The sequence below is a fragment of the Rousettus aegyptiacus genome, unplaced genomic scaffold (genome assembly GCF_014176215.1).
Source record: "Rousettus aegyptiacus isolate mRouAeg1 unplaced genomic scaffold, mRouAeg1.p scaffold_m13_p_3, whole genome shotgun sequence".
Classification (NCBI taxonomy): domain Eukaryota; kingdom Metazoa; phylum Chordata; class Mammalia; order Chiroptera; family Pteropodidae; genus Rousettus; species Rousettus aegyptiacus.
The window spans coordinates 136,858,602-136,881,361 of record NW_023416306.1 but is presented as its reverse complement, the minus strand read 5'-3'; the positions used below and the strand labels follow the sequence as shown (position 1 = coordinate 136,881,361).

Genomic DNA, 22,760 nt, shown 5'->3' with positions numbered 1-22,760 from the left:
CAAGGGAGTAAAAAAACAACTCACATAAGAAAAGAAACTACTTGCAGATCATAATTCTGAGAAAGAAAGTATAGAGAAAGTATAAAGAACTTCTACAATTCAACAACAAAAAGGCAAACAACCCAATAAAAAAACGAGCACAGGACATGAATAGATTTTTCTCTAAAGAAGATATCTGAATGGCCAGTGAGTACATGAAAAGATGTTCAGCATCATCACTCAGAGAAATGCAAATCAAAACTACAATGAAATACCAGTTCACACTCACTAGTATGGCTAGAATTAAAAAACAACAACAAAAAAAACAACAACGAAATAGAACTTAACAAGTGTTGATGAGGATGCGGAGAAATTAGAACATGCATATTTTCTGGTGAGAACATCAAAGGCACAACCGCTGGGCACAACAGTTTGGTGGCTCCTTAATAACAATACAGAATCACCATGTGACAATGTTTCCATCTTTAAATATAAACCCAAAGAATCTGTAAACAAGTGTCCAAACACATATGTGCACAAATGTTCTTAGAGACTCTATTCCCAATAGCCGCAAGAAGAAACAACCCAAATAGCAATCAACTAAGGACTGGATAAACAAATGTGGTATATCATACAATGGAACATTATTCAATCATAAAAAGAAATGAAGTACTGATGTGTTACAACATGGATGAATCTTGAAAACTTTAGGCTAAGTGAAAGAAGGCAGACATAAAAGGTCACATGTTACAGAATTCCATTTAGAGGCTATGTCCAGAACAGGCAAATCCATCGCAACAGAAAGCAGATGAGTGGCTGCCATGAGCCGGAGGAGGAAGGAATGTGGAGTCATTACTTAGTGGATGTGAGATTTCCTTTTGGGGTGATGAAAATATTTTGGAACTAAATAGTGGCGATGGTTGCACAACATTGTGAATGTACTAAATGTTACTGAATTTACACTTTAAAACAGTTAAAACTGTAAATTTTATGTTATGTGTATTTTACCAAAATAAAAAAAAAAATATGTTTTCTAAATCCAACTTCCAGAGATTCTATTGTGGGGTACCTGGTGTGGGTCCCAGGAGTATGCAGATTTTTTTTTTTTAAGTTTTTATTTCAGTGTTTTAGATTTAACAAGTACCCAGAAGTTTTGATGCAAGTGGTCATAGGAAAATACTTTAAGAAACACTGGTATACTTTTTCTACAGATATTTAAATTGCTTCCATGATAAAAACCTCATATCACATAATTTATTTAGCAAGGAAAATGTCTGAATCATCATACATTACTCTTCAAAGTTTCTACTTCTTAAGATGGAAAACTGTTAAGAACTTTAAGGCCTGGTTACATAAGCATGTGCAGTCTCCTCACTCGAAACTTTTCCCCAAGACACCTGGAGTCGCAGGCTTGTTATTTGATCAAGGCTCATCTTTCCTCTGCCCTTGAAATCATACCTTTCCCCTCATTCATGTTTCCAACATGTTTTCTTCCTGCTGTTTCTTTCCTCACTGCCTAAAGCCATACACACATGTCCACATGCTAACAAGAAATCTCCTTTGACCTCTGGTCAAATCCATGCATAGTCAGGATCCTTGAAAAGCCACTGGGTGTTTTCTTTTTCAACTTCTTTCTGCCTTCTCCCTCCCACGTCCATTCCAATTTAATTCTCAGAATAAGCCTAGGAGATACGTACTAATTTTTATTCTATTCTATAATGAAGAAAAGAAGTCTTAGATTGGTTAAGGGACTTGTTCAAGGTCATACACTAATAAATGTTAAAGAAAAAATAATCGAACTCAATCTCTAGATTCCAAGCTCTAAAACAGCTTGAGCTTAAAATAAGTTCTATCAGGATATAAGCTCCATGAGAACAGAAGTTTTGTGTCTTGAATAAAAAAAAATAAACACCAGTGAACACTGTCATTTCCCCTGAATCTAGAAGAGTCCTTAGTCAATGCTCAACAAATATTTATGAAATAAAACAGCATATAAATGATAGGCAATGCTTTAGGGTAGACAAAACCTAAGAAAATCCAAGTTCGATGATCTTGACCCATTTATAGGTAGAACAAACAGTTTACAAATTATTAAACTCAAAGTTGTTCTGAGTTGGAGGTGTCCCAGGGAATGTTGTTAGGCAGCAATTGGAAACTTGCCCACAAACACTTAGAAATTTCTGGTCTCAGATACCTCACATCTACCTTACTGACAGAGACTAGAAGTTAGAGAGGTGTTCTGAAACAGGAAAGAAGATAAGGGAGGGTAGCTTTTGCATGCTGTTTACCCTAACATATCAGTTTAAGAAAGTAAATGCATTGTCTTATTTAAGATGTCCCGTCCCATTTACATTGAATCTCTATTCTGAGCCAGGCATTGTGCTAGATAATGGGAAGATACAGACAAACCAGAGCATTTCCTACTGTGATAGTCTTGTAGCTTCATGATGTAATGTTTCACTATATCTAAAAGATCTCAAATATCCTGGAGCAAACCCCATTTCAGATATGTAAGAATCATCTGAAATATAGCTCCAAGTGAAAAAATTTCTACCTCTCAACTTTCTTAAACTGCATGTGAACATTTTTCTTCTGTCCTGCCTGGCAACTGAAACATGGATTCCAAGAATAGAACAGAAAGTTCAGTACACACCAACGAAGCTTCATTTTCCAGACCCCTTATCTCATCTTTGCTTCATCTTCCAGACCCCCTAGCTAGTCTTCTCTTCTCTATCACACTTAACCTTCGTACTTCCACCTGAAGTGCCAGAGCTGAACCCAGACTTCTAAGAGAATTCTGATTAAGAGAAAAAAATAAAAAATAAAATAAAATAAAACAAAACCTGTGCTCACTATTGTCACTGATAGCTATGGAACATTTGAGCATGGGCAGTTACTGAAGGCTCCAGAGCACTCTACCAGGAGGGCCAGCCCACTGTTTATTTTCTGTTGCAGTGTTACAAGGAAATATTTTTCTTGCTAGTCACTGGAACAGCTGGTTGGGGATTTCCCTATTTTTGTTAGAGTGAATTAATTTGGCAAGAAAAAGAGATGAATCTTTTCAACTGCCCCCTCAACCCTGCTTCACACACAAGTCATCTGTACCTCAGGAAAGGTGAGAAGCAAAAAAGAAGACAGACTGTGGTTATTCATCTAAAAATGACTCAGATGGCTAGTTCTTCCTTTTTGGGTTTCCCACCACCAAGTAAGGAGATTTAATGTGAAAGAAAAAAAACTCCAAGCATGTTACTGGCTACAGATTCAATGCTTCTGCTCTCCTGAGACAACCACATTCCATTCCAGAATTTAATTCCTCAGAAGGAGGCCAGATCAGTTATACGGATGGTATGTGCCCCACCTTCGATTTGTTCCTTCATTACCCCACACCACCCGCCCAAAGTTCTTAAATGATGGCCATATTTCTCCAGTGCTAACCATTCATTCATTCATTCATTCATTCATTTATTCATTCAAGTACTTTTTAAGCATCTACTATGTACCAGGCTTAGTGATGAGAATTATAATACTGAGAAAAATCAAATGGGTTTATAGACTGTTGAGGAATAATGAAACCGTCAAGGTGCAACACAAATGAGAAAATAAGCTGAGGAAAATGTTGAGGAAAAACACAGCATAATGGTGGCTTGCAAAAAGGACCAGACATGGACTCAGATGGGGACAATCCAAGGAAACAGAAGTGAAGGATGAGTTAACCAGGTGGAAAAGGGTGAGATCTAGTCAGAGAGAACAGCATGTACCAAAGCCCTGTAACTAAAGGAGGCTTGGCATGTTAGAGAAACTGAAAGATCAGAGAGGGCAGAATTCAGAGAACAAGGCGGGAGAGTAGTGCAGAGTAGAGCTAGATCCACCAAAGAAAAGAAACCTATTAAAACTAATAAGTGAGTTCAGCCAGGTTTCAGGATACAAGATCAATGTATAAACCCCAATTGTATTTCTACACACCAGCAATGAACAATTTGAAAATGAAATTAAAAATACAATTCCATTTACAATATCATTAAAAAGAATAAAATACTTATAAATAAATTTAACGAAAGAAGTGTAAGACTTGTACATTGAAAACTACAAAACATTGTTGAAAGAAATTAAAGAATATTTAAATAAATGGAAAAGCATCCTATATTCATGTACTGGAAGATTTAATATTGCTAAGATGGCAATACTCCCTAAACTGATATACAGATTCGACACCTTCCCTAGCAATATCTCAGATGATTTCTTTGCAAAAAATGACAAACTGATCCAAAGATTTATATAAAAATGTAAGAAATTCGGAATAGCCAAAAAAGAATAGAAAAGAAAAAGTTGAAAGACAGATTCTTCCCAATTTCAGAACTTACTACAAAGCTATAGTAATCAAGACGGCATGGTACTAGTATGAAGACAGACATGGAGACCAATGGAATGGAATTGAAAGTCCAGAAATAAACCCTCTTACTTTTATGGAAGATGTGCACGTATAGGGACAAGTGGTATACAGGAGCTCTCAGTGAATTTAAAACTTGTCTAAAAAATTAAGTCTTTCCTTAAAACCCATCCAAACGAATAAGAAACTCCATTACCTATATCACGCCACCATGCAAAAATGTTCTCCCTAAGACTGCTAGGCTGTTTTATTAGTGATCAAAGCTAGAAACTAAAATATTTTCCAAAAACTATTAAAAATAGGGGCATTTCTCCAAAGCTGATTTACTAATGAGCAATAAACACATGATAAGATGCTCAGCATCGTTACTCTCAAAGCAAAGCAAATCAAAACCAAAATGAGACACTACTTCACCCGCACTCAGTGGCCAAAATTTAAAAAGACAGACAACAATAAGTCTTGACAAGGATGTGGAGAAATTAGAACTCTCCTACCTTGTTAGTGAGGTTGTTGCTGTTTTTTTTTTTTTTTTTTTTTTTTAATGGTATGGGCACTTTGGAAAATAGTTTGTGGTGCTTCTTCAAAAAGTGAAACATACAGTCGGTTACCATATAACCCAGCAATTTTGCTCTGCGAGAAATGAAAGCTTATATTCACATAAAGACATATACACAAATGTTTAGAGCAACAATATTCATAATAGACAAAAATGAAAAACAGCAGAAATGTTCATCGCCCAATGAACAGATGCACAAAATGTGGAATGTTATTTGGCCCTAAGAAGGAATGAAGCACTGACACATGCCACAATGGCAGTGACCCTTACACACATCATGTGAAATGAAAGAGGCCGGCAACGAAAGACAGTTACAATCATATAATCACATATTATATAATTCCATTTTTATGACATGTCTAGACGGCAAGTCCATTAGATCAGTGATCGCTTAGAGCTAAGGGGGTGAGGTGGAAGAGTAGAACTGTGATAGCTAAACAGTATGAGGGGTTTTTTTTGAGATGAGGAAAGTGTTCTAAAACTGACTGTGGTGATGGCTACACAGATCTGCAAATATACTAAAAATGATGATAGAGCATATTTTAAAGGGATGATTATATATATGTAAATTTTATCTCATTTTTTTTTTAAAGTAGGATTAAAAAGGTGGGCAGATACCAGACCTTTTCAGGCCCTCTAAACCAAAGAGGTACTGAGCTTCCCTGTCTCAACCGGAAGATGACTAAATGGGCTCAAAATGTCCTTTCAGTTCCCCGAGCCATGAAAGAGAAAACTTTCCAGAATACATAAACTGCAGAGTTCATGTGCAGTGGGGAATGGCTGGGTTTCTACCGCCTGTGGATGAACAGCACACAGCTCTTCCCTTCCCCAGAAGTGGGATCTTTATTTCGTTTCAAGGGTCATCCTGGGTCAGCAGTAACGCCCCCAGCTGAATGCCTGCTCCCAGGGCTGTGCTCTCCACTGGAGAGTACCTGGCACATGCTTCTCATCTTATCTGAGCTCTTGTTCCTCTGCCTGGTGCATCTTTTTTTTTTTTTTTGTAAAACAAGCAGGAAAGCATAACCTTTTGATCACACAAATAATCTTGCTACTCAGCTGAAGTGGAGGCCCTTTGTCCATCTGCTCTCTGCCCTACTTCCTGTGGTGGTGGATATTGATTTTTCTCATGAAAAAGCAAGTATTCACCCATTCTGGAAGGCTGAGAATCTTAACACTCAGTTTTAGGGGAAGGATAATGGCACTGAAAACCCCTTTAAGTGGAATGTTATAGAAGGAAAAGTTAAATAATGTGACTGCTCTCTGGGAAAAGGAGAGAGGGAGAGGGCGAGAGAGAGAGAGAGAGAGATTTATGTAGACCTGATAGGTGTTCAAAAATAGGAATCATAGAAAGAGGTTTTAAAAAGAAAATATCTCAGGTTGTTCCCCAGAGAAGGAATTCCTCCTAGGTACTTTTCCACCAAAAATCCAACCATCACAATGTAACAACTCGCTCTCCAACCATCCAGCACTATTGGGGTTAAGATTTGAGTCCTGGGGACTAAATCACATACTGCCCTGGGTAAAGTAAGAAAACTTTTTTTTTTTTTTCCTTTAGCAGTGATATTGAATGGGTAATGGCAGCTTATGCAAAGGAAGTTGGTTTAAGCATGTGGTTCAGGAAAAAAATAACCAGATAGTAGCCTTTGGAATAAACTAATTTACAGCCATTTGTACTGTGAGAACAAGTCCCTGCAGGCAGACAGGAACGGGGTGTGTTCTCCACAGACTTGCCAACTTAGTTGTGCAAGGAGCTGGCAGCATTGCCTCAGCCAGGCACAACACAGTCAACCCAAAGCTGGAAACTGGGTTCTCTCCCCACTCACCGGGAGTAGCAATTCTTCTGTTCCTCACGACACAACTCTCCTATTGGTCTCACTAAAATTGGCAGAGCTAAAGAGCTCGACATTGAGGAAAGTAGCCTGCAATGAAAAATGAAAACGAGAGGAGTCATGCAAGTGTGTAGTGACAAGGACTCACAAGGCATGACCTCAGCCAGGACACAGATGCTCTCTGAACATGGTATAGAGGAGATGAATGACTTTCTAGGAAAGAGCTGGAAACCAGGACCTGAAGACCTGGTAATGCCATTCTGAGACCATGACATTTATTGATAAGTTCAAGAGGATGTACCTTTTTTAAAAAGATGAAATTAGTAGGTATGACAAACTGGGTAGAAATATCTGAAGATGATTAGTTAAAAGTTTCCAATTTGATGAATGGGTTAAAGATCATCAGCATTTGGTGAGACTCAGTAGTAGGTCAGGCATTATACAGAACAAAGAGGCAGTCATGACCTCCATGCATTAGGCTCCCATAAAATACCAGTGTCTTATTCAGACTCTGAGCCAATAGCCTCAGGAAAAATAATTTATGCCATTCAGGACAACTCATACAAATGTAATGTGGAACCTGTTTTTATCTAGCTTTTTTTTTTTTTTAAGGCAACATTTCTGTAAATCAAATAACCCTAAGAAATAAATACTGTTGAGTAATTGCTCTAAGAAGAGCGGTTTCTTACCATCAACTCACCCTTTCCCAGAAAGGACTTCAGGTTCTTTTGGAAGCACAACAGAAAACTAAGTGGGCCTTGGCTGTGATCATTTGACATTGCGATTCCTCTAAATGGCGCTCTGTCATTGGGTTATACTGCCGTAAAATCGAGAGAGCTACGAAAGGTGTGTAACCCAAGTACTTGGCAGACACAGAAGAGGCAGACACACATTGTCTGGAGGACGTAGCGTTTTCCAAACTGTTCTGGGGAAACATTTTTCCAAGTGACCTCACAGCAGTGTTGCACGCCTCACAACATTTACTGAGGGCCTATGAAGAGCCTGGCCATGTGTTAGGCACTGGGTCGATGAAGATTCACACCGTGAGGTTGCATGGGCTTTAGGGTAACCCAGGGCTGAGCTCTGTCTTCTTACTGAGGTCACTGTTAGAAGGTTAACTGTGGCTTTTGGTACTGAAACCAATGGATGACTGGTTTTATGCAAATATGGAATATAATGATGTTGATGCCTCTATCTGAAAGACTCAGAAGTAAACAGTTCCCAGAGACAAGTAATTTGCTTACAGATTAAAGGTTAATGTTGAAGAAAGTAATAAAATCTAGAACATCAACTCCGGTCTCTGTCTATTTGTTTTTAAAAGCAGAAAACAAATATTTACTGAATATATACTTAGGTTCAGGAATGATTTATAGAATAAGAAGCAGTTAGTCTTGGCTGTTGGGGGCTTTAAAAGTCATGTTACAGGGTAACACATAAATCATACACATAAGCATAAAATCGAACAATCCAATATAGTATATAATCAGTCAAATGAATGGTTCTGTAGGGAGCAATAATATAAAAAGTAATATAGGAGTTGCAAGATTGAGGAGTGAAGATATCTCCATGGAGAGCTTCACGTAGGAGGGAGAAAGAACAGACATTGTACCTGGCAAAGAGGCAAGATTCATCTGAGCACAGAAGAATGGAGACATTTCTCCATACAGGAGTAGAGTGATGGCCAGGCATAAAAGGCAAGAAGGTAAAAAGTGGGTTCAGGCAACTGTGAGTCCAGCAGACACAGCATGGCAAAGGGGGAGGGAATGCAGATGGTGGCTTCTATGCGTGGAAAAGTAGCTTGGGTCAAACCAAGCATGTAAAAGGGTACATGATCCCCACGTAACTTATTACTGGTGTTGTCAACCTAGATCTTCTTGTTAAGGTGGTGTCTGCCCGGCTGCAGCATTGCAAAGTTAGAAAAACTAACAAATACCTTGAGGGACATGCGATACGCTTTTAAGTTTAATCCGCATCACTAATATTTTCCTATTAGTAAGTCTACATAATCAACAAAACAACAAGTCAAACCATGACTTGTAGTATCTGCCAATTTCCGTGGTGTAAATACACCCACCATGGTGAGATGAGGCTCCCCACGTGACACCACCGGAAATGGAGCTGGGAAGTGATGCAGCAGCACATGGTTATATAGTGTGCCCGTTACCCAGATACAATAGATGTAGGTAACCTCAAGAGCACAGATAATAGGAAAACATAGTAAAATAATTAGGAAGAATGAGTTGAGTATTTATTACCTTTGTTTAGAATGTAATTTATTTAATTGTAAGTTTATATAATTTTTAATAGTAGCCGAGTTTAACAACTGGCTTATGAAATTCCTGAAAATGTAACAGCTGGCTCTCACAAGCTGGTAGGAGCCGATGCCGGCACCTCCCTGCAGACTCTGCTGCATGTAACCAGGTGGCCACCCAGGACGTCTTGTCACAAAGCTGGGAAACAGCAGCTAAATCTCTCTTAGATCCTTATGGTCTGGCAGTTGCTCTAGTCACGGAAAATGTACATTTTAACTAGAGGAAAGAGTAAAAATGGTTGTGTGGGTTCTTCATTACAAGATATGACTTTGCCAGGTGAGATGTTTAAGACATACACCTCTCAATGCAGAGTGATCTGTGATGAGACCTTGGGGCTAGGAAAGAACCCTCTCCCCTCAATTTTATATCTACTATTTGTTTGGGGAGAAAGTTCTTTTTCCTCATTCATAAGGGTGAGATAATTGCTCGTGAGTATATAATAAATACACAGATATAAACAATATTGATAAACTACTTGGCCCAGTACCTGTGCAACACTGGCTCTCTTTCTGCATGCATATAGGCATGCATGCATACATACACACGTACATACACACATATATATAATGTATTTTATATTTAAAATTTATATATTAAAAATAAAAAAATTATATATAAAATGTTTTATATATACTGACACACATGTAATATATAAAATATACATATTTTTTTAATTAGCAAATACTTCCATAGCGTTTCATAAATGGCAGGTACTTTACATGTGTCAACATGTATTAACTCATTTAACTGTCATAATCCTGAAAAGTAGGTAGGTGCTATTCTTATCATTGTTATTTCTTTGAGTAGATGTGTAAACTAACATAGGGAAATTAAGTAACTTGCCCAAGGCCAAAAAAGCTAATAAGAAGTCCAATAGCTAGTATCTAAGACCAAGGAATCTAGCACCATAGTTAATTTGTGCTTTCAGACACTATACCATGTTAGTTTTCCCCATTTAAAGAAAATGCATGAAAAAGAAACACAAAACACCATGTTTCTAGGGCTATTCTGGCAGCATGTCCTACGAGGCAGATTATTAATTCTGTGTATCGCAAAAAGAATGATTTGTGATCATGACAGTAAGTTTCTGAATATGAGAGGCGTTATGGGGACTTGTGGATTGAGAGAGCCTTCACGATGAACTTAACAGAAGAGGACGAAGGACCCTTTGCCAGGAAAGCTCTGCTGAGCCCTTAATGGCAGATGGGGCCTGGTGCTGGTGGGAGGGTTGACTACAAAGCTTCTTGGTTGCTCCTCCATTGACTGACTGCTTTTGCTGGAAGGTCTCCGTGCACTGACATGATTCATTTCTGTTCTGCTCTGATGCAAAAGAACCAGAGGATAGCAGAACAATCCAAGGAGTTTCTTTATGTTTTCAAAGTTGGAAAGGCAGATATCAGGACCAGTGATTTTCATATATCTTTTCTGGAGCAATGAGAAGCCTATTTATTTATTCATTTATTTTCCGAATGCAATCTTACGTGAACACTCAATATATGAAAGAGAAAAAAAGTGAGGCAGCTGGTTGCAGCTTGGTTGGGGACTTCGGTGCCTTTTGGGACCTTTTTAGTGAGTGGCTCCTGGGAAATCTCCTGAAATGCAGGGTACAAATGGAAAATTACAGATCTGTCTGAAACTCCCCGTCTTATAGCTGGGCCTAGGAAACACAAAGTAAAGTGATTTTCCCAAAGCTACACAGCAGGCACAACTGAATTGAGAATGTGCCAGTGCCTAGTGCTCCTATTTGTGCATCGTATCGTGGTGCTACTGACTTTGGTGTTCTGTGGGGACCAGCTGAGAGACAACTCTGGTGTCCGCGAGCGACAAAGTCACTGGTACCTCTCAGCTGGTGACCCAGTGGCCAAAGTAGGACTTCACTAACACCAGGGCATAAGCAAGAGGAACTGGCAACTGCTGACCAGTGTGTGTGCCACCAAGTCTTGATGAAAGGTTCCCATTACGTTTGCAGAACAGATGCTGAGACAGAAGGATCATATTTACTGTAATGGAAGCCGTTCTAATGTACGCCTCACCCATCTGTCTCCCATAAAGGTGTAGCGCCTTTCGTCTTTATCTGGCTGAAAGGTACAGTTATTTTTATTGTCAGGAGCATAAAATATATAGGGCCACTTGAATGGGCATCTTTGGAATTCACAGAGAGTAGCTGCTCAGCACAAAGTAAATGTTAAATATTTTGTAGGGTTTTCATAATTCATGAAACCTGTTTTTCAGTGGAGGTTTCTTTTACAGACCCCATTGGGAATCCCAGACTGCTTCTTTGAGGAGCAGAGAAAGGAGAGAGTGCTACTTTCCTTTTGAGTCTGCCTGTCTGATCTATTTGTCTCATCTACCCAAATATTTACACAGGGCTATCTCCTGATTACTAACTTGCCTAGTGGTAACCTGTTTCTTGCCCCTGACTCTGGATGTTTTAGAACAAGCTGTTTAGCAATCTCAGGCTCCAGTTTATTAATTCACGTAAAGGACCAGGCTGGATGTTGTTATGAGCACTTCACTGAGGTAATGTTTATAAACCGTGGTGATGTTCTCAAATGAAAGATGTTCAGTGAATATAAAAATACTCTACTGTGATGATTAATGCATGGTCTTTGCCAATGAGATTACTTAAATGATGGAACAGTGGCTACTATTTTAATCATATAGAGTCTCACTGAAGTTTCAAAGCAAATTTCTGACACTAAATTATAACGGGTGTCATTTAATCCTCACTTTGGAGAGAGAAGTTGAAGCACACTAACACATGTGCTTTACCCATGGACAGGGGTCAAGTTTTATTGTGGAAAAGTTACCAGCTTGCTTCTCTTCCAGAACATCACTCCCCAGACTCATCTTCCTTGTCCCTCTTGACAGGCATTTTGCAAAATATCCTGAGCTTAGGCATTCTCCCTGGAGTATTGCAGAACCCACAGAAAATCCATTTAACAAACATTTATTGAGGTCCTGGAGATACAAAGGTGAGAGACATAATTCATGTTCTGAAAGACCTTACAATTCAGAGGGAGAGAGAGAGGAAGAGCAGCGAGCAAGTGGTGGACTGAGCACTGTGATAGATCCATGCGCGCAAACAGAGAGGGAGAGTGTCCAGATAAAGAGTGGAGGGAATGGAGGGACCATATAAGAAGTGATGCTTTGTTTGTTTCCGAAGGTGCTTTGTTCATGAGTCTTAATTTGGGTTCCCTCAGAAGCACATTTTCATTTCAATTTACAGAAGAAGGAACTGAGGCACGGGGGGAAGGGGGGGCGGAGGGAGGGGGAGAGCTCACTTGCCCAAAACGACATGCCTAGTCAGAGGGAGAGGCAAGATTTGAACTCAAGATGTCTGAATTCAGAGTCCAGGCTCGTAACCACTATACTATGAATACAAACCACATGCAATGAGCATGTGTGTACAAAATCAGACAACTATAAAATGGCAAGAAGCATGCATGGTCTCAGTAGCTGGGCCCTTTTCCCTACTCTGTATCTTCCTGGAGATTTTACCTTTCCAGCACAAGATAACCTGCAAAGCACATATATATCATATTTGTAATAACCATCTGCTTCCCATCATATGCATTTTATTGTGCACAATTCAGTCAACAACACTGTTACGTAACACACTTCCAGAATGCAAACCTTGAATTCAGGCAACTTTAGTAAGTCTGCTTTTTCACTTAGTTGAAGCCAAAATTGCAGGTGTGCATATATTTTCAGTGGTTCACTTCATAAGCAAGACTTAAGGCTCTCGACACCTCCCTGATCCATAGAGGAATTACCAAGTGCCAGGGAATTTCACAACAAACAATTTGAGAAGGACCTTGAAGTTGTCGCCATCTTATTCTGCATCATAAAGACCAGATGGCTGATGAAAATAAGCTAGCTGGGCAGCCGTGCAATAAACATTTATTGAGAACCCACCACGTCAAGAGGATTGTGTTAGATGCCGAGGCATCAACTGTGTGGGTTTCTGCCTTCAAGAGTTAATCGCTTAGTTCATAATCCAAAGCAACAGACAATGGTTTCCAAGCTCTATTCGGCAGTGCCCCAGGCTCTGTGTAGGTGCCTTCCAGGGTCACAGAAGACTTCGGGGAAGGCTCAGATGGTCTACCCTGCCCAACCAGAGCAGTTCCTTTCCTGCCTGCTTTATGTGCAGGAAGTGCATAACATTCTATATTTACAAAAGCTTTCACTGCTCAAAAGGCTCAAAAGTTATTTCTCTGAGGTGTTAGGACTTAAAGTACAAAAAGAAAAAATTTTAATTCACTTTTTGTCAATTCTGCTTTTCTTCAGGTAGCCAAATAGCTTGAATAAATTATCACTCATTTTATCATTTTGAAATAATAAATGAAAACATATTTTTATGTTTAAATGCTTATTTTATATTTTCTGATTATTAATTTATATACCCCTACTTGAAAAATTTAAAAATACAAAGAGGTTTAAAAATCGCAGTTGTAATTCCCCTAGATAATTACTGTTTACATTGCATTATATTCTGTATAGCTTTTATCCTATCCAGGTCATGTCTATAACTTACATTTTTGTAAAATGAGAAGCATAGAAGAATTTGCATGCAATCTTTGCACAGGTTCACTGCTAATCTCTCCATATTGTTCCAATTTAAGTACACAGGCTGCTGAAGTATTGTACATAAAATTTTATATTAAGTGTTCCATTTTTAATTTCTATTATATTTGAACTTTGCCCAAAGTAAGATTTCTTTTTGGTCTGGGTCCTCCAGGCCAAATATAATTTGCTGTAGTTACTGAAGAAATTTCTAGCATTGAACATTTTTTTCAATCCAGGAGGAAGTGCAGCATTAATTCTTTTTGCAAATTCCCAAGTGGGCACACTTGTGCAAATTTGTCAAATCCACGATTTTATGATGATGCTGAGGGGCAGATACATATGACTGGAATTTAAAATCATACTCCATTTCCTGGAGCCTTTTCTAAAAACATAGAAGGGAAACAGACATGCTCCTCACGTTACTACTCCTGAAACATGGTGCTGCAGGGTTTTACGACAGCAATATGATGGACAGAAACCTAAATGACAAAGCTAATTGAGAAAAAAGCCCATTTGCAAAGGCTAAGTTTAAATTGCTCATCATTTTATTTCACTCTTCTTGCTGCACTCTGGATTTGTCTTCATATAAAGATAACCACATATAAAATAAGCAACTAAAAACTATACTGTTTGCATGTCATTCATAACCTAAATTTTTTTAGGTTAAGAGCAGATTATTTTCTGGAATTTGGAAGATATTTTATATAAGAATCCATTTTTGTTTGATGAGTAGTCTTGGATAAATCAGTATGAAGTATATTTAAGTCACTTTTAAAATTCTTCTAAAGAACAAACCTAAGCAATAGCTAAATTAAGAATGTCATCTTTTCACTTTATATTTCCACAGATGAGTCATTTAAATGACCTTTAATCCTGGTACATTTTAAATGATACTGCATTTAAAAGTATTCATTCTATATTCCACATTTTGAATTGCCTGTTAAGTGAGTTCTCTGCACTGCTCGGAGAAAGGTCTATGTAAATAGGCAGGCTTAAACCAGATTCTACCAAAAATATAATTTGTCCAAAGATAAACATTTATGGCATATAAATATCACTTCTGCCTTTTACAAATGTATCTTAATGAGTTAAAGTAAAGTAGAGAGAGAATTCTAGGTTGAAATAAGACCTGATCATTTCATAATATGTATTAAGCTTCCCACATGGCAGTTACAATGCCAGGGGCCCAGGGTGAAGATGGGTAAGCCGTGGGTCTATATCTTGGAAGTGTTTTCCATGATGGGAGAGCTATAACCAAATAGCCACAGCCACTCAAGAGAAAACAATAAGATATCTGGTATCAGTAAGATAATCCAGCTCTCCTAGCAACATCTCTGCCAGGAAGTCAGTTAATACTTGGGAGTGAGGTTTGTATCATTTTGATTTGTAATGGTTAAAATTTCCCAAAGTGGGCGAAAAGGCACCAGACCTCAGAAATGAGGAGGGTCACCAGGAAATTATTTTTTTAGATTATATCAGAGAAATATTAATTACAAAAAGAAGACTGACCACCACTATAACAAATACTATTTAGTACAGTATGTGAAACAGTTTTATATATGTTTTCTATATGTTTTCTATACTCCTGGGAGGTAGCCACTGAGAGTACTGGTATACTTATCCCCACCAGACAGAGCTATAAATGAGGCTCAGGGAATGTAAACTTCTTACCCAAGATTTTATAACTACTTAACAAGAAAGTGGACTAGCTGGAGTCTAGTATACTTTTTTGCTGCCCCATGACCCTTTTACTGATGGGGTGCCAGAGATGGTAGTCTACATCAAGTTTATCTTTCTCTTTACCCTTCAATTTAAAAATATTATCTATTCTTATATCATGAGATGAGATAAATTATTCTTACTACAGTGTACCTTTATGGTATACTCTGCAGAGTATTAAAGAAAACTCAATTTTCAAATAAAGCTTTGACACAGTGCTTCATCTAACTCCATGGGGAAGAGCTTCATGGAAGTCATGTCTCTTTGAACTTTCAAATTCCTTTTTCTTGTAAACCCTATTTTACAAGAAGTTAGCTGGAGAGTGATGTCAGAAACATGGTGGAGTAAGAGACGTCCTCAGATTTCTCCCCTTGAAACAACAATAAGCTGAACATCTAAAAGTCAACAAAAATACCCAATCTGCACACCAGCTCATCTGTGTGTGGGATCTGCTCATAAGAGTTACCACAGTAATAAATTGTAAAATGAATAATTAAAAAAAAAAAAAGTTAGCTGGAACATGCTGAAATGACCTTTTTCTCTTACACAGATGAACTGTCCTTGTTTTTATGCTATACTTGTCCAAGAGAAACTCCTAAGCTTAGACACATATGTTCAGGAATTTCATGGCCTCAGTATGCTTGGAAGGACAATAGGGCTTAACGGTTAGATACAGGAACTGGGGAGGAAGGACTGTAGAGTTACCCATCACCCCTATTCAAAGAGCAAGGTGAGGCAGTGAGCTATCTGTGAGCTATCACATCAGGATCTACTGGAAAACCAGCTCACATCTGGAGAATGGTCTTTAATTGCAAGCATGGCTGTGACTGGAATAACAGTGGCTTCACATTAATCTTACAGCAGGATTATATTTCAGGCCATTACTTTGCAGAAGATGAAGTGAGTTTGCCTCTGCGCACTAACAATGGTGTAACTGGAGGCTTTGTAATTGGGTCATATGGAAAGGGAAGGGAAACTCAACTTCGTTCAGGATCAGGGCTGGGTAACTGAATAAAATTTGAGAGATTCTATCATTTCTACCAACAGTTGAGAGCTATGACAGAGAAAATACAATTTAATCTCTCTCAAACCGCTATATTTCTACATTCTTATTGCCCTCTGTAATAACTACACAAAGAATAAACACTTTGTATTAATGCTTCATTAAGAATTTTTATATCAATGTGACAAGCAGTGCATTCTTTGCACAGAAAAGAGTACTTGCAGCTTTGATTCCAGCTGGTCTGGATTGGAAAACTCATTAAGGTTCCTAGCCTGACTGCCAGCAAACTCCTCAGGGGCGAGTTACAGCCATGCATGTATAGAAAAAGTTAAACTAGATTGGTCAACTTTTATAAATAAACCACTGGAAAATGTAATTTAGAGGGAGGAGTATATCAACTATAGATTGTTTCCTTAATTGTCTCTGTCATTTCTGAGTTCCAAATTTTAGGCATTTCTCGTAACAAAAATAATAATTACAGTATGCAACAAAGCTCATCATTCAGTCTTTTATAACACAACATCCATCTGTAATGATAATGAAAATTGTAAGTAACATTACAATTTGGAGGCAAAATTATAGTTAAGGCAATTGATTAGCTAGCTTGACCAGTTCTAGATTGAAATCACCATTTCTTGACTCAAAAAATGGCATCAGGTTAAAATAAACAAGGAATTGTCTCCAGTGGAGAAGATTAAAACGCAATTATAAATACATTTATCTTCCTTTGCCCAGGGACTCTCCATCTCATAATACCATTTACATAATGGGTTATTTGTTCCTTTTTAAATGTTAAATTTGGAACATTTTATTCTAAGTGCCATCAAAAAATAAACACAAGGAGTTCTAAGCCCACAGCTTTTCATATTTATCTGAGACAAAAAAAATCAGTCCATTTTGCCTGTATTGAGAGAAGCACAAACACTTCATTTTTTTTTTTTTTACACACCAAAGATGACAGGGATTTAAAGGCTTGTGAATATAGACAAATGGAAATTAGTAGTTCACTCCTTTATCCCACTTTCAAAGACACACACACCTCACTTTGCTCCCTTCTGAAGGTATCTGAAGGTGCCATTTTGTTTGTGTTGGCTTCTGACTGTTCCAGCTCCCCTCTAGTCTCTCTATTCCAGAGCGGTATTCCCCAGTGGATACCTAAATCAAAGCATGCCTGCATTCCATCCTCTTTCTGGTCCCCAAAGCAAATAGACTTGACTTACATCTAATTGCCCGGATGGACCTAAAAACAATCTCTGCACATGGAGAATCTACGTGAGTTGAGTAAATTTATTATTTAACTCAAAGGAACACATTTTTCCTTTTAAAAAGGAAGGGGTTTGGGGATACACAGTAGCTAAGTTTAGTCCTTAGTGGAGGGAATTCAAGGCACGAGGTTGAACAGTGGGCAAATCTTTGGCAAAAGGAGAATCTTCCAGGTTCCCCCTCACCTGTGTAAGCACATTTCCCTCTCCCCAGACCAGCCCTGCACAGGGCCAGAAGATGTAGATGCACAGCAGTCAATCTGCCCCAATGTTTCGAAGTGGTGATCAGATCAGAACCTCCCAGAGGGCTGGAAAATGCTCCTTCCAGCCTGCATTGCTTTGCATTACAATAGCAGCTACTTTGCAGCATCTCAGCCTTCTTAAGCTTAAAGCTCTGCTTTTCTAAAGCTTCTTACATTCTATTTGTACTAGCCGGCTTTACTTCATATTTAAACTTTATTGGCTAGGTTCTAGGTCAAGAGATTTTATGCTATTTTAATAGTAAAAATATAGTCTCTCTAGTGATTTTTCTCGACACAGCTATTCAAGTAGCCAGTGGTTGGGTCTCCTTGGAAATATCAGTAGCAGTTCAGATGCCCTGTCTCCTGAAGATGATCTCTGCACCGGTGGCTGCCTACTCCAAACTGTTGGTTGATGTCCTGCCTAGAGCTGGACACTATGAAGACCATGAAGTAAGGAGGAGTAAATTTATTATCAAGGGGAAAGACAGGTTGTGGGAGACAGGCCCAGATGACAGTGGGTATTCTGCCAGTCCAAGATACTGTCCAGGGAGAATGGATAGTTCCATACAGGGTCTCAACAAATGGGGGCACCAGTGGTTCTAGAAGGGGGTGCCCAAGAGGTAGGTGAAGTACAGCTATGGGGAATTTGAGTAGCAGATATGTTGAAATTTAGGCAGTTAGGCAGTGTGCATTGAAAGGTGGAAGAGAACAGAGGCTCTCCTTCTGGGCAAGGGCCTAGTGAGAGGTAGGCAGGTCTGAGTCGCAGAAGCGGCTGAGGTATGTCCCAGAAGTAGCACTCAGAAACAGGGACGAAGGCAGAGCTGTGGGAACAGAGGTGGGGTGGAGCACCTTGGAATTTGGGACCAAGGGGCAGAACTGAACCACTGAAGAAAGGGATGGAGAGAGAGTGTGTAGAGTGGTTTTATTTCTACCTTGTAGCAAAAGCTAGGAAAAGAGGCATAATAGGGTTCTTGGATGGGGGCGGGGACACAACCATGGTTGCACCAGAGAGTCAGGGACTAAGGATATGCGTGTGAAAACTCTGCTGTGGTTAAGGGAAGAAGAAACAGGGTAAAAAACAAAACATAACAATGGAGTACCCTTCCTACCTATCTTGTATCTCATATTGCATTCTCTCCTCTTGTCATTGTAGCCTTAATAACTATTATTATTAACATTTTATCCTTAAAATTGTTGCAAGGAATCACTTTTGAAGAATATGCTGGGAGGCGGAGAGCTTTAACTAATCCCCTGTTTCTGTCCAACTACATTCTGCTTGGGAGTCTGTTGTCAGTACTGGCTGCATCCAGGATTGGATGACCAGGGAGAGATATGTGGGAGAGGCAATCCAGGAGCCTAGAGATGACAATGGTGACATTACATCACATATTGAGCTTCTTCTATGAGCAGGTATACGGTAGGACACTTAATATATATCATTTAATTTAATCTCGGCAAAGTAAGATTTATTCTTGTATACACAGATAAAGCCACTGAGGCTCAAAGAGGTTGTATGTATAACTTCCCCAATATCCCACAGTGGCTTAGTGCTCCATCAGCCTAAGCTCCCCCTGACATGGGAGCTGAGAAAGCTTAACTACCTCTTCCCTCCAAATGGAATTAGAGAGGAGAGACCATCCTCAGCTGGGAAGATGCCAGGGCCCAGATGGAAATAAATGAGTAAGGAGGAGAATCAACTGAAGTGCGGTAACGCAGAGCTTCAGTTCGGCTAAGCCCGGGTCAAAGACAAAGCTATTTTAACTGACCGGTACCCAGACCTGACTCTTGGTTATTAGAGAAACTCTCAATGATGGACAAATCCTCCTTTATTTAAAATTATAAATTCAAGTAGCTAGGAACACTACTTAAATGAGGGCCAGGTTCCCTCGGAACATAAGGACTTCTGTCTGAGCCTCTGACATGCAGACTACATTGTAAAGCCAAAGCAGCCATTACACAGAACAGTCCGACACAGGGTATTCTTAGTAAGTATTGAATATTTGGCAGAACTGTCAATTTTGGCTGAGAAGAATGGCCAAAGGAATCAGTTCTTCAGTATTCTCTGATTGGTAATTTACATGACACTTTCTCAAAAGAGGTGGCAGCCACCTAAAGTGCCAGCTGATAAGGATGGTTCCTTTCTTCTCAGGAAGTCAGAACATCCAGCCTCTTTGATGATTGAGATAGAACTTTCCATCAAGACTCGTGTGGTTCAGGGGATCGTGCCAACTCAGAGTAACCTGAGGAGCATGTTAAGATGAGGAGACCCAGGCCCCCAAATTCAGGACATTCTTCAGGTGACTATGGGGCAGATGATCCTGTAGGGACACTTTGAGATCACCACTCATCCAGCCACTATATTTGTTGGAGCTGAACTAGACTGGAAACTCCTGACTTTGAGAGAGTACAAGCAGAGTGCCTGCCCATTTGCCTGCGAATGGCCCCTTTTCCTACACACATCAGTTCCCAGTGCTGGGGAGGGGCAGGCCTTCATGGTGCTCAGTGGTCAGAGTTGCTGTAGTCAATCTCAGGACATTGTGGCAGCAAGAAGAGCCCTCTCAATGCCAGCTGCAGTTGCCTCATTCCTGATTCCCAACTTTTGCTTTTCTTCTATTCTGGTCACATGAGCAGAGTTAGGTCAGTTCCAGAAATGAGGGGCTAAAGGGGGGGGGGTTGCATAAAGGCTGTTCTTTCTCTCAGTTTCCCTCCTCCATGGCTACTAGAACCCACCAATTTGTGCTGTACCCTGAAGACTTTAGCGCTTTTTAACTATCAGGAAGAGGTGTGACTTCCTTGCATGGGCCAGCTTTAAGAACAAGAAGTTGCTGAGGCAGAAAATTCTCCAGTGGCAGGCTTGATGGATGATATGACATTGTCTCCTGGGGACACAGTGATTTGCAGCAGTGTTTCAGCAACCCGAAATAAACCATCACTCTGCACAAGGGGTGACAAGCTTAATGTCTACACTCTTCATCATAATTCTGGTGGCAGAGCTTCCCAGACTCTAGGTAAACCTTTACTTTGGTCCAAAATCTGGAGCAGGAACACGGGAGGGATCATATGAAAACTGTTCTCTGGAAGATCACCTTTCATCTGAGGATCTCCAAGTGCTTTATAAATATTAATTAAATTGCCACAGCACCTTAGTATGCAGAATTATTATCCATTCATATCCCCCGCCCCATGACAACGCCTTACGGATGAGGAACTAGAAAGACAGCATGGCTAGACTTCAGTGACTGAGCTCATCATAGAGGCAAAATCCTAAATTCAATGTTCTTCATTTCTAGTCTTGTATTGAAAAGGTCTAATGTATTGGAAAGGATCAGACGATTCCTGTGTGTATATACACTGTGAAGTACTATCAGAAGAGTAGAAGAATAAAATATGTATATTGAATTTATCATTTAATTATAAGAACTACCATATTAATCCTAGCTTTTAGCCAAAATTTTCCCTCCTAAGAAACTTAACTTCTTCCTGTTTCGGTTTTTCCATCTATAAAATGGTATCATACTGGGATTCCCGAATCTCTTACATTTATCTATTATGAGCATTGATGCCTTGTCGAGCAGTGCGTCCTACAACCGATGAAAGGTGTTTGTATTTCCCTGTAACGACCACGGACCTTCACAATTTGAAATGGGTCATCCTAATACTTCACCTAACCCTGAAGAATTTTCATGATCAAAGCTGTTATTTATGTTATCAGAATTTCCTTCCTCTTCATGATAGTTCATGGTCACTGGCTTGTATGATACTTTCAAAAGCTGGTACTAAAATTGCCACCAAGGTTATGAGCAAAAAACTGTAGTTAAGACCAAACATTGTTAGTGACTCTCAAAATCTGCCTCTGCCTCTATTCTGTTTGAGGAACATCAGTTTCTTATTTATTTATTTATTTAATGTTTTTTCATTTCTCATTTAATACATTTTCCTGGAAATAGACACCTGGGAGAAGGCTGGAAAGTAGTGGGCTTACTCAGAGGTACTCGAGACGAGAGTTGCTGGTGAATAAAGCAGCTAAGTTAATGGTCTTTGCTATCAGCTTTCTGGGTTGTGGGTCGCAGAGGAGGTGAGGAGAAAAAGAAGATCCAGTCTCAAGAGGGTCCAAAGTAGACAGGGGAAGAGGAGGCACAGAGCAGGGCACGTACATAGAAAGGTCAGAGATAATATTGTCATCACAAATTCCTGCGGGAAAGAGGAAAAGTAAAGAAGGCAGCAAAGATGGATCCATCAGGAGCTGGCCATGGAGGTCGACACCCTGAAGGGAGGGCAGACTTCTCAGTTCTGGATGAGACCCATTACCAGGCATAGCTGATGCAGCCGGAGAACGCATGATGTCATACATGTATGTACTGAGATTTCTCATAAGGGTCACAAAGAAACTAATGTATGATGCGTGTGGTGAGTACGTCAACGATAAATGATTCCACAGAGCCTCTTTTATGAGGCAAGTGAGAAACATCTACAAAAAAAAGTCATTGGCTGGGGCAAAACCTACAGTGATAAAATATTCTTGGATTTCTTTTAGAAATCATAAATAGTATTCCGTGTGGGGGTGGGGGAACCAGAGAAACAAGTTCCTGGAGGGAAAAAGGTATATATATGTAAGTAATAGGAATACCAAGAGTTAAAGAGAAACGGCCACACAAAGAAAGGCATGAACACTCATTTGTTTAAGGCTGAGCAGTTTCTGACATGCTTTCGGGTGATATCTTATTTGATGCTCTAAACGACCACGCGTTAGGAATACAAAGAACGAGTGACCTGCCTCAAGTTAGTGAGTTGGTAAATAGGCCCTGGAGTCAGAAAAGTGGGTCTAAACCTGGGTCTGCTATTCCTTAGCTGTGTTACCTTGGTCAAGTACCTGCCTTTCAAAGCCTCAGCTTACTGAGTTGC

At 39.5% G+C, this 22,760-nt stretch overlaps 1 long non-coding RNA gene across 1 annotated transcript in view; it reads right to left on the bottom strand.

The window, feature by feature from the left end:
- Window positions 1–4,120: 4,120 nt before the first annotated feature.
- The window catches only part of LOC107521614, a 157,250-nt gene continuing 138,610 nt past the window's right edge, over window positions 4,121–22,760 (bottom strand). The window contains exon 8 of the long non-coding RNA XR_004950119.1: window positions 4,121–6,841. This is a non-coding gene — a long non-coding RNA (uncharacterized LOC107521614). The remainder of the gene's footprint in view (window positions 6,842–22,760) is intronic.